We start from the raw sequence: 13,936 nt of genomic DNA, 5'->3' as shown, positions 1-13,936 counted from the left end.
TTCTGTATTAACCATTTCTCTTGTAGATATTTTTATTTAGCTTATATTTTCTGCTTCCTTATAGTACTAAATCTTTATTTCTAGTGAAAATTATGCAATATTGAGCTATGGATCTTAAGAGGACTTAGAGGACTAATTTGTGTCTTTCTTATTAGTCATTTTAGTGTCTAACTGTGCTACATCCTCAATGGAATGTAAAGTTATAGAGGATAAGAGCTGTGGCTTTTTATGCAGGATGTGCACATTCTCTTTTATGAATCATATATATGCAAAACAATAAATAAAACTACATATTGCCTGAGGTAAATCTTATAAGAATGTAAAGGGTTTCTGAAAAAATAAATCTTATAATATTTCTCTTAAAATAACTTAGACATTCTCACAAGAGAATAACATATTTGTGACACTGGCATATGTTGGAAAGTTCATTCAAATACTGGTGGTCTTTTTTTTTTAAGTTGCTGTCTTCATTTTTAGGTTCAGTTTTATGACTATTTATTCATATTTTCATAGTTTAAGAAATATTTCTACTTTAAAGTTTCATATATTTTAACTTTAATACAAGTCTTGCCTATGAGGTAATTTCCCATAATGATAAGAAATCTATCTGCCCACATCCTGCCAAACACTCTGGAGTTTGCATGCACTTTCTTTGAAATTATCCTATTTGCTTAAAAATTACCCAAAATATTATACTTAAAGATTGTGTAATCCATGACTCACCTCTAAAATCTTACTCTTGGATGAATCATCTCACAACTGGTTTATTTTAAAACTAAGAAGTCAAAACTAAATAATAACACATCTTTTGCACATTTATACACAAAATTTGAAATTCTCAGCTCCCATCTCTGTACTGAAGCATTGGCAACTCTGAGACCCAGTTGATTCCTGAAGATGAAATTTAAAACACTTTGAAATTCTAAAGGTCATGCTTTCTAGTTCCCTGTCAACTCTTTGAGATGAAAGGAGCTCATGTGAGACCATAGAGAGAATGGGTGGTTGCTGTAAGAATAGCTTGTCTTGCCTGTCCTACCCTGTTGTAGAAAGCCAGAGTCCATGTGTGTATACTGGGTAATACCAGAGAAGGGTTAAAGAGGATTGTTTAATGAAAAGGAGAGTGTGACCTTCCAGCCCAAAGGAGACAAATAGGTCCATAATTTGTTTCTGTCCTGAGCTTCAATTTTTTTAGATGGCTTTATGTGCTGTTAGCATCATGCTTCTATACTCACTAATTTGTCTTTTGGTTTTTAGAACTAACTTGCTTTTTTGGTCTATAATAAAACATGTACACTCACTGATCTTAAAAAGATCATTTTTTGACAAAGAAATTCACTGCAACAGGCTACTGAAATGTAAAGGAGGCATTGAGAATTGTAAGCACTGAGGAAACAGGAGAGTTACTTGGGCTGATACAAGCATGTGCTGTAGAAATGGAAATAGCAGGTTGAAACTGAACATGGCAAAATTTAGTCTGAATGTCAGGAAACGTTGTCAACTCTGAGATTTAATTAGGTACTGGAATAGTTTCCCAGAAGAAATGGCAGAAATTTATTGCTGGAGCTATTTAAAATTGGCCTGGACAAAGCACTACGGAATATACAGAATGGGGCAATCCTTCACAGATTCTTGAGGATTGATGTAACTAGCAATTGGTCTTTTGCATTTCTAATGTTCATGATCATTATTCTAGATTTTACTTCACAGTGCTTGCTAAATGTGTTCTCTTTACCACTGTAACATTACATGATGCCCACAGGGTTATCCACACCTACTTTAAAAAAAGTGATCCAATTGAATATCCCATTTAATTTGTTAATCACATGGCTCCTTCTTTCTTTCTTTCTTTCTTTCTTTCTTTCTTTCTTTCTTTCTTTCTTTCTTTCTTTCTTTCTTTCTTTCTTTCTTTCTTTCTCCTTCCTTCCTTCCTTCCTTCCTTCCTTCCTTCCTTCCTTCCTTCCTTCCTTCCTTCCTTCCTTCCTTCCTTCCTTCCTTTTTATATCTGGGCAGAAAAAAATCCTCCCAGCGGCCTCTGATTAGTATCTTTTTCTTTTCTTTTCTTTTCTTTTCTTTTCTTTTCTTTTCTTTTCTTTTCTTTTCTTTTCTTTTCTTTTCATTTCTTTTCTTTCTTTTCTTTTCTATGTCTTATTTCTGTGTATGGGCTGGAAACATTTATCAATTGATTAATAATTTAACTCTTTATTTTGGATAAATATTTGTTTTTCATAACTCACATTTTTTTATTTTTCATCTGAATAACAGTTGATAAAGGGTTTTATTTTTTTCTTCAAATGTCTTACAAAGCCCTCTGATTATGATGATAATCATTAAATTTAGGATTCTTGTTTATCAACTCTTTTTTTCCATTCAATCTCTGAATAAGAGAAGGCAGAAATAGAATCTGAACTTAAATGTAATGTTGCTGATTACTATCTTTTCAATAGCCTTTGCAGCCAAATCAATAATTCTGTTTTGTGTGAGGTATGTGACTACTTTTTTTGAGAAAAAAAATATATATTCACAATATCCCTTGGTCATACTCAATAGGTGGTACTCAGAATGTATTTTATTCAGGTTCAGAATTTGTTTCCTTACAACAAAGGTGTTAGAAATATACCTTGTAAGCTAGCTACCACATACCAATGTATATCTTACAGGCATACAGTATTCTACTCAATTTTTGGTTCCTTTCCTTGGACTTTTTCAGCCACTTTGAAAGTTAGAAGAGTTCCTATATACTTGTCCCTTTATTCTCTTTCTAACAATACTAGCTAACTTTAGGGAAAAAAAAAACTAGTCTATACCAGACAATGTGTTAGTTCTTTTCATGAATTATGATTTTGAATCATCACAATAATTCTGTGAGGCAGATATTCTTATGAACCTCATTCTCAGGTAAGTAACTTGTTTAAGGTCACACAGCTATTAACTGGTATAGTAAGGCTGAAATGCAGATTGTCTGACAGCAGAGTGCATACTCTCAAAACCAATGCATTGAAATGACTGAAGTGCCTCTGAACGGGGAGTAAGGATAGCTGTACAATGTTCTGTGAGTTTTAAGAACCTTGGGAATAAGCGCAAATGAATTATCTTCAGTATGATAATGCATGCTGAAGTGATATGTGCAAAGAATCAAGAGACAAAACAAAGTATTTTAATATATGATATTCTAATTCTGCATACCTTCCCCCCATACACACCCAGATTTTATTTCCTGGGTCTGGAAGAGTTTCAGATGGACTGCAAGTTGGGAAGTCCATTGTTCACCAGATGCTAGTACCCAATGTTTGATGATTTGGAGTCTCTCTCATAGCTTTTAAATACTAACCAAGATAACGTCTATCATAGTCAAACATTTCAAACCTTTCATAATTGTGTAATTCTGCAAAACCTAATTCGGTCACCACTAAGCCATTTATTTTCAAACCAGAATAACCTCAACTCCCTTAAGCTATAATTGTTATATACACTCTTGAAATATTTTGGGACAATGGCTATATACTATGTGAGGCATTAAGTGTTCTTCCTGTGGAATAGTATAAGTAGAAATTAACAGACCTTGGCAGAATGTAATGAGTACTTTACAGAAAGGGAGGGTCATCTTTGCTATTCTGCTCCTTATTTCAATTGTTTCAATTATTTATGATATTCTAATATAGACAATTTTTATTTTTCAAAATGCTGTTGCATTACTTGATCATAATCAATTCCCTCATTTAAATTTAAAATACTTGCTTTATAATCTGTATTATTAATATATAAAGGTTAAGACTAGGTAAACATGGGAAAACGAACATTTGTTATTATTGTGCAGTGAATTTTCTAAGCGCTTTTTAGTCATTAGAAAATGCTAAAAATAATATCAGTCTAAGGGGAACAAACTAATTAGTAATAATGATAGTGGCTGAGAGCATACTTTAAAGCTGTTTTTGCGTCTGTCAATATCAACAAAAACAATGATATCAAATGATAAAGGTAGCTTTGAGGGCTTAAACACTTTTTGCACCAGAAGCAAAGATATATTACTAATTGGGTAGTTGGAGACAATAAATCAGTAAGGAACACTTTTTAGAAATTTATGTACATGAAATATTTTTTTGTTTTTTTTAAATATATTTCATTAATTTCAGAGAGGAAGGAAGAAGGAGAGAGACATAGAAACATCAATGATGAGAGAGAATCATTGATTGGTTGCCTCCTGCATGCTCCCCACTGGGGATCTAGCCCACAACCTGGGCATGTACCCTTGACTGGAATAGAACCTGGAACCCTTTAGTCTGCAGGTCGACATTCTGTCCACTGAGCCAAATCAGCTAGGGATGAAACAATTTTTTTTTTTTTTTTGCTTTTGGCCATTTGTTTGTTCAGCCAGGTAATTTTGAAGAGTTGTCACTAACCAAGAGTCAACTTTGAAGCAAAATATATTAAAGTTCTACATAAAATCTGACATAAGTATCATTGTGAATATTTCCATTTATCGTTGTGTAAGAGAAGTTTTAAAAATTCACCCTCCCCCAAAAAAGAGTGGATTTAATTTCATGAAAGTTAAACACCATCATTTTAAATGTCATACAGACAGATGCTATGAGAAAAATGTTGTGAGCTAAATTATTATTCATCTTATATAATAAAGCCTAATATGCAAATCGACTGAACGGCAGAACGACCAGTGGAATGACCAGTTGCTACGATGTGCACTGACCACCAAGGGACAGATGCTCAATGCAGGAGCTGCCCCCAGCCCGCAGGCCCCAGGCCAGCCAAGGCAGGTGCCAGCGGGGGACCCCCAATAGCCCCGCTGGTTACCCCACAGAGGGAGGCAAACAGTGGTGGCAGGGGGCAGAGACAGCCAGTGAGCAGGCCGGTGCTGCCCCTCAATTGCCCCACCAGTTGTCTCCAAGGCAGGTGCCTGTGGGGACACCCTCATCACCCCGCTGGTTACCCCGCTGATCCGCCCTGATCTGCTGGCCAGGCCTAGGGACCCTACCCATGCACAAATTTCATGCACTGGGCTTCTAGTTCTATCATAACAGGCGCTGACATCCCATTGAAACTTGAAATCCAAGAGGATATGCAGGGTTGAATGAAAGGTTGGGATTTGTAAAAATTGGACTATAGCTAGGAGTCTTTTTGAATTAGTCTACAAGAACTAAAGAGAAAGTAGAGCCATAACAGAACTAGCATTCTAAGAAGGCTAAAGGGAACAAAGGCAGTAATCAATTATACTTATCCAAGGTCCAAACTGAGTTAAAATGCAGAGGAACCAGGCATTAAATGGGAAGAAATGTCTGTGAATAAAAGCAACCCAGTAATGGAGAATGACTGGGGCAAGAACTCTCAGCATGGTTGATAAGAGCAGAGTTGGAAAACAGATGCTGGAGAGAAATTTTCCCAAACTGCAGAATCTTGGTTTGGGATTCATTTTGTTAAGAGAGATAATGGGTTTCTTTACAAAGGTAAATGACAGGCTCTTCGCAGGCTTCCTGATAAGTCAAAGTTTAAGGCTCAACTCTAATAGAGATATTAATTCAGCTGTAAGAATTTTTTAAATGCTAAAGCCAGGGATTTTTAGCATATTATTATAATTCTGTCTGTTTTCCTTGTATCTTTTCATAGGTACATTGGTCAACCTGAGACATAACACTACTGTACAATCCCCATTGACCTGCTTTTTCATCTTCAAACACTGGGTAGCCACACTATATTTGATGCTTCTTCTTAATAAGGAGATATTGTTATTGATCTTACTTGATCTTCCAGTAAAGTTAAAGGGCCCACATTGATTGTGGTGGATATAACTTTAGCCCTCTTCCAGAGATAAGACTGTGATAACTGGCTAATTCTACCCTCAGAGTCTATGCCATCCCATGGAGACGTAATGCTGGATGTGTCAAAAACTCTCAGGTCTAGCAGAAAGCATTTTGGCACACTGAACTAATATCTATGAACTTATTTTTCTATGGCTTCTATTATACACAAAGAAGAAAACACCCCATTAAGTGTCTTTATCTATTGGAATAAAGTGTGTCATAAAAATATATATATGGTTCTGGAATTAAATAGCTCTTAGCCATGTGACCTTGGTCAGGTTGTCTCAAATTTCTGAGTTTCTGTTTGCTCATCTTTAAAATGGGGACAAATATTACCTACCTCACATAGTTATTAAGATTAAATGAGAATGCCTGTGTAAATGCTTGGCCCATATATTGCTCAATAAATATTTGTTAAATTTAAACCAAAAGATTGTGCTTGAATCAAAAGCCAATTATCTCTTATTCCTCTCCCTCCCCCTCCCCTGCCTTCCCTCTGAAGAATGATGGACTGTTAAGATGCTTTTATGTCTCTGGCTCTATTTTTGTTCATCAGTTTATGTTGTTCATTAAATCCCACAAATGAGATCATGGGATATTTTTCTTTCTCCGTGTATGCATGCATATAAGCATGACCAATAGATACAGACACTAGGGTGCTGAGGGCATGTGCTGGGGGGTCAGGGTGGCTGGGGAGAGGTCAATGGGGAAAAAGGAAACATATGTAATACTACATGTAATACTTTAAACAATAAAGATTTTTTTAAAAAAAACAAAACATCCAATTCTCTTCAATTTAGGGTCATCCTGTTTTCTACACACACCAGATATTCTCTACTACATCACTGTGCATTTTATAATGATTCACATAGAAAGATTGAATTTTCCCTAAGAAATGTTAACAAAAATCCTAGCTCCTAGTGATACAATTTAAACAACAACCTAATAGAATGGAAAGCATTAATTTCCTTAGATATGCCTCATACTGAGTGACCTATACAGGTCTACAAGGAGAGAAAAGGATCAATAGCTGCCCTTTCATGGAAATAAATTAAGAACACAAAAATGAGCTGTGCTGTGTAACTATATTTTGCCAAAATATAAATGTGATAATTCACTCCCTTCTTCCCAGGTCATAAGGGAAAATATGACTCAAAATCTTTTAATTTGTCAAACTGTATTCTTTCTTTTTTGGGGTTATTTGTTGTATAAATCCCTTTTTAGGGGATTATTAGGAACATTCAAATGAGAACAAACTAATCTAAAAGATCCCTGTCCATACACATATACAAATACCAACTAACATACTTTTAGGGATTTTAAACCTGAAATTGTACACAAACTGTAGTCATATGTGTAAATGGAAAGAGATGGCAAAAGAGGTCAGTTTTTCATAGCAGTTCTTGGCCCAAGAAATGTTCACAACTACTGGCTTCACTGTTTATACACCTATTCCATCCTTTCCCATCCTGGATTCCTGTCAGTGAATGAAGCAGTGAGGCACAAGTACATGAGAACTTTCTGTGTGTTGCTATTGTGTGAGATAGGTTTGTTCTAATTATTAGTTAAGGCAAGCATGCCAAAAAATCTTGTTTACTGTAATGAATTTGAGTTTATTTGGTGTTGAAAGAATTATCGACCTGCATCTTCTGAAACTCCAAATTAAAAGCAGTTCACTCAGTTTCTCTTCATAAATTTACTTCCTTGAGGAACTCTTTTTATAGCAAAATATCTACCTGAGTCTCCTATCAGGAAAGACTGACTTCTCAAGAGGTCCAGTAAAATCTCCTTGATGCTTAGCTCTTACAGAGTGTTTTTTTTTTAAAAACAAACCTCAAGTGCATCATATGCCAACCTAAATGAAGTGGCATTTATGTTTTACACTACTCTGGATATGTCTCAACAACAAACAAATCAAGTGCTCAATCATTTTTCTTTCAATAGTCATCTGTTAGGAGGTACTTATTATATGCAGACAATGTTAACCACTGCTGTTTCTATGGTAAGCAAATGAATATGGCCATCCCCAAACTTCCCCATCTAGAAGAAATTCAATAGAAACAGTATTATATACACTAAAATTAGGCAAGACTAAAAGTTTTATGCATTTGGGTAAAAAAAATTACAGATAAATGCTTGGATATGTACCCTCTGTACCAGAGATTCTCAAACTTCTGAGTGCACAAGAATCACAAGAGAAATTGTTTGAAATGCATGGTTTTGAACCCACTCTCAGGGCTTCTGATTCATTAGGTTTGGTATGGGGCAATAATCTCTATATTTACAAGCATTCAAAGTGATCCTAATGCACTTGTCTATGAATTCAATTTAGAAATATAAACTATCCCATAGATTCCGGCACTGCTAAAGGCTATAAAATTCTCAGTATCTTCCACTGTAACTCTCTTTCTTCAAAGTGAAAAATGTGAACTTTAAGTTTCTTCTGAGAGTGGAGGAGTGGTATAGTGAACTAGAAAAGGCAACCAAATAACTTGTATGCATATAAGTTTGTGATGATTTGTTACAACAGCAATTGGAAACAAATGCATTTTCAGTAAGTTTCTCTTTTATAAGTTGTAATTTTTAAATTGGAATAAGTTAGCAATAGGGTGGTGAAGGTCTGGGGAGGGAGCTGGCCAGAAGGGGGGACAGGGGACATCTGTAATACTTTCAACAATGAAGACTTAAAAAAAGAAAAGAAAAGGCAACAAGCCCAACTATATAAGCCAAATAGCCAGCATGTTCACAACTTTCCTTGAACCTATTAGAATGCAAAGCTTGCAGGGGATCAAATTGACCCAAAGGCAAAAGAGAGGCAGACACCTACTGGAAGAGTAAGAGCACTGACTGGGACAAGGTGTATCCTCAGGCCACTAAGAGTTCAATTAAAGTGATTGGCAAAAAAGTGAAAGTCTTTGAGTGAAAGCCTCTGCAGCTTCAAGTATAGGAAGAGTGCACAAGATATTACTTGAAGTTAAAGCCTATGTACAGTGAGAGTAACCATAGCAATAAATCTCAAACCCAGCCCAACACTTAATTAGAATTAACTCAAACCATTGGACTGGAGGCTCAGCAAGAAGAAAAGCTTGCACATTTCCAGGAATAAAATTTATTTACCTCAGTTTTGACTGTCTTACCCAAGGTGTTTGACATTCAAAAAAATACAAAGCATAAAAAATGTCAAGAAAATACAACACACTGCAATGAAACAATAAAAAAAATTATAATTAGACCTAGGTAACTGATAGGGAGTCTAAAATAACTATGATTTATATATTAAAGACTCTAATAGAAAATGTAGAAAACATGTAACCAGCTGGGTAATTTTAGCAGAGGGATGGAAACTATAAAGAATAAAATACTAGAAATGAAAAGCACCCTAACAGAGATAAAAAATGTTTTTAATGGCCTCATCTGCAGATTTGACAATAGCCAAGGAATAAATCAGTGAAATTGAAGATAGATCTATAGAAAGGAAAAGAAGAAAAAGAGTGAGAAAAACAAAACCAAGCACCCACAAGCTGAGGGATTCTACCCAAAAAAATCTAACATGCAAGTAATTGAAATCCTAGAAGAGAAGGGGAGAAATGAAGCAGAAGAAATATTTGAAAAAATAATGATCAATAATTTTCCAATATTAATGATAGACACCACACTGCATGTACAAGAAGCTCAGAAAACACCAAAGAAAAAGTGCCAAAAAAGAAAAAGAAAAAAACAAACAAACACCTAAGTGTATCATATTCAAACTGCTAGAAACAAAATGACAGATTGTCTTTGGAGATTGCCAAATGGCAGACTTTGGGTAAGATCTGCTTTTGAGTATCTTTGGCCCCTCCCAAAAATATTCTCATCTATTCCTCAAAACCTGTAAATATGTTACCTTATAAAGCAAACGTGACTTGCGGATATGATTAAATTAGGAATTTTGAGATTGGGAGATGATTTTAGATTATTTGTGTGAACTCTAAAGCCAATTGTGAGAACTTTACAAGTGAAAGGAGGAGGCAGGAGGGTCAGAGTCAGATAACTTTAAGATGCTACACTGCTGGCTTTCAAGATGGGGGAAAGGGCCATGAGCTAAGGAATGCTGGCCATCTCTTGAAGCTGGAAAAATAAATGGGAAGGATTCTCCCTTAGAGCTGCCAGAAGCCCTGTTGGCACTTTGATTTTAGTCCTGTGTAAACCCTGTATTCCATACTACACAAACATTATTGGCTTGGAAAAATCATCTCAGGATTAATTAAAATAATCTCACATCCTAATATAACTCTTGTCCATATTTTAATCTCTCTTTTGAAACTCCATTTAAGACTCATCTCCTTCAGGAGGCCTTCTTCAGTCTTCTCTAATATATTATTGTGTAGTTGCTGTGGTAGGCAGAATAATACCCTGCCTACCCGAATCCCCAGAACCTGTTAATATTTTAGGTTACATGGCAAAAGGGAATTAAGGTTGCCTGTGGAAGCAATATTACTTGTTAGCTGATCATAAAATAGGGAAATTATCCTGAATTGTTTGAGTGGGTCCAAGGTCACCACAAAGGTCGTTAAAGTTGAAGAGAAGTTACACAGGGGAAGATGTGACTATGGAAGAAAGGTACAAGAGATACAACATTTGTGGATATAAGATGAAGGAAAGGGGCCATGAACCAGGGAATGCTGGCAGCCTTAGAATCTGGGAAAGGCAAGAAAATACATTGTCCCTATAGCCTTCAGAAAGGGAAGGAACCTTATCACCAGCTTGACCTTATCCTACAAAACTGTAAGATAATAAATTTGTGTTGTCTTAAGCTACTAAGTTTGTGATGATTTGTTACAAGAGCAATTGGAAAGGAATGCATTTTCAGTAAGTTTCTCTTTTATAAGTTGTAATTTTTAAATTGGAATAAGTTAGCAGTCTTTAAAGTAATGAATGCAACTAATGATTAAGCATTTTTTTCCCAGTATGCCTAAAAACTTAGTCCTTATCCTCAACCTAAAATTAGGGCCTGTTTCATATATACCCTATTTGATATAGGTATAATTTTAGTAAATGATTCAAAATAATGGTCAGTATTATATTCACTAGCTTATAGTTTTCACTAACACAATACACTTGTTTATGGATGTATCACCAGAAGATAGAAAATACTCTTTGTTTCTCCACCTATTTAGTCATCATCCAGTCTGGCAAACATTTATTTTTAACCCCATGTTTTGAAGTGGATTTCAATTAATAAGATAAAGTTTAACATTAAGTCATATTTAAAAAAAATATTTATGCAACAAAAGTATCAATGATCAGGGGCTGACATTTTAGTTTTGCTGAATTTCAGCCAAAGGCAGCACCATTATTGGCTGTTTTCCTTCCTGGCAATAGAATTGCTGGCTTTTTCCTTTAAAGTTGAAAAAAAATTGCCTTCTCACTGTGATTTCACAAATAATGTAACTAGAACATATTTCCTTGAGAGGCTATATATTTGGGTGTAACAATTTTTCAGGCAGAAACAAGTTATGCAATGCTTAACTTATTACATATATAAACTCCTAGGCCTGATAAGTCTAGAGAAGTTAAGTGACTGAAAGTTTAGAGTGTGCTGGGGAACATTGGAGCCATTTTAACTCTCAGTACCAAGAACAAAAATGAAAAATAGCTAATAAGAAATATAGGCCTTCCTACCTTTAATGAAATTATAACCTCATGATAGTCATAATAGAGCTACTAGCCTCCACATTTCATTTACAACCAAAAAATGGATGTTGCCATTCTTTTTCTCACTTGTAACAAGTTGAATCTACAAACTTTATCCAAATAGTTTAGTAAATTATTTCATTTATCAAGAGGACAAGTCATTTTTTCTTTATCCAATAATGTGGTTTATTTTAGTAATTTGTAGAAACACTACTCTATGCCTAACAAATAATAACAGTTTATTTTTTAGAACAATATGTTTTCATACTAGCAAAGGAGGAGTAATGAGTGAGGCATAGAGAATCACATGATTTGCAATGAGAATATATTTATTTATTAAATGTGATTTTATCATAAATTCATAATGACTCTCAAAATCTGTTCCCATTACCTCTTAATTCAAGAAGTTATTAACCACCCAAGAATGTTTGGAAAGATGCACTGTATTCTTCCACATTCATTGGGAATTAATTTTGGCATTTAATGCCTTGGGACCAGAAATGTTAAATGTTCTGCAATGCATAATTTAATTTTATACAATGAAGAATTGTGCCCACACCATGACAGCATGTCCTTTTTTTTTTTTAAAATATATTTTATTGATTTTTTTACAGAGAGGAAGAGAGAGGGATAGAGAGTTAGAAACATCGATGAGAGAGAAACATCGATCAGCTGCCTCTTGCACACCCCCTACTGGGGATGTGCCCACAACCAAGGTACATGCCCTTGACCGGAATCGAACCTGGGACCCTTGAGTCAGCAGGCCGATGCTCTATCCACTGAGCCAAACCGGTTTCGGCAGCATGTCCTCTTGAAAAACACTTTGCCATCACCCCTTTGTCCACAGCCCCAAAACTCTATTCAGATACTCTTTTCAAAGATAACAGATTTATTATGCAAAATTCTCTCCAGGACCGTGGGTGCATATGGGAGGGGAAGCAGAATAAAAGTACAACCAAGGTTGGAAACCTAATTAAGGAATCCTAAGACAAATAATATCTCTAAAAAGGGACTAAGGAGAAAAATCCCCAAAAGATAGGCTTCCCAGAGGAACAAAAATGTCGGTGGTTACCAAAGTTTTAAAATCTGTCATACCCATTGAGGCACAATGGGTGATATAAGTAGGCTAGAGAGACCACTATTGGCTCACACTAGCTAAAATGATGCTGAAAGGAAAATAAATTTGCTTAGCCTTCAATCTAGACTCTATGTCTCAAATTATTGTTTGATATTGGTTGGATATTTTCAATAATAAACTGTATCATCTTTTTAATCCATACTAAAGTCTAATTGGGAGGTTATGCTTAGATGTGCACATTACTCTACACATGTTTTTTTTCTCCAAATATTAGAAGCTGCCTTAAAATTTTCCATCTAGAATAGAAACAAACAATCTGGAAATAATGCATTTCAAATACTTTCCTAAATGGAATCCCCCTTACACACACACACACACACACACACACACACACACACACATACACACACACTTGCAGAGAGAGAAATAGCATCTTCATTTTTCCAACCCTAAACCAAAGTAAAGAAACCTTAGGACATAACCAGGTCTCTGGCCAGCAATTTTTTAGAGACCGAAATCCTCCTTGTGTCTGCTAGAGGACAGCATATTGGAAACCAAGTTCACTAAAGCTGCTCTTTCAGGAACATGATAGATTCCTACTTTTACTGCATAATTTTGCATAAGTAAAAAAAAAATTAAAAACTCACATTTGTGTAATGTTATCCTCTCTAATAAAATGGTAATATGCAAATTAACCATCACTCCGCTACATACGCCACGCCCACCAGCCACGCCACGCCCACCAGCCAATCAGGGCGAGTATGCAAATTAACCCCAATCCAAGATGGCTACAGCCACGGAGAGCAAGGTTTCCCAGGTAACAGAGCAAGCCAAGCTTTCCATAGCCGTTGCAGGCCTAAGCCTCCACTCAAGCTACAAAGTTTCAATTATAGAAGGTAAACAAATTCAAACAAATGGTGGCAGAATGGAGCTTGAGAGAGCAGGCCAGGGTTGCTGGCGGCAACAGGGGAAGCAAAGCTTTCTGCACACCCTGGCCGGGATCACCCACTTAAGGCTACAAAGTTTCAATTGTATAAGGTGAATTAACTGCCACAGAAATGGCTGCCACCCCAGGCTACAAAGTTTCAATTGTAGAAGGAAAATAAATTCCAGATACCAGGGCCTCCCCTTGGGTTGCCAGGGGGCATGGCCTGCCTGCAAACCACCACAGGCCCCTCGCTCAGGCCACCCCACGCCCCAAGGGAACCCCACCCTTATCTGTGACACCCTTCAGGGCAAACCAGCTGGCCCCCACCCCTGTACCAGGCCTCTATCCTATCTAATAAAAGAGTAATATACAGATTGATCATCACTGCAACACACAATATAGCTGCCCCCATGTGGTCAAAGATCTTGCCCCCATGTGGACACAAGA

This window comes from Cnephaeus nilssonii (genome assembly GCF_951640355.1).
Source record: "Cnephaeus nilssonii genome assembly, chromosome: X".
In the NCBI taxonomy this organism is placed as follows: domain Eukaryota; kingdom Metazoa; phylum Chordata; class Mammalia; order Chiroptera; family Vespertilionidae; genus Cnephaeus; species Cnephaeus nilssonii.
Note: the sequence above shows the minus strand (reverse complement) of the source record.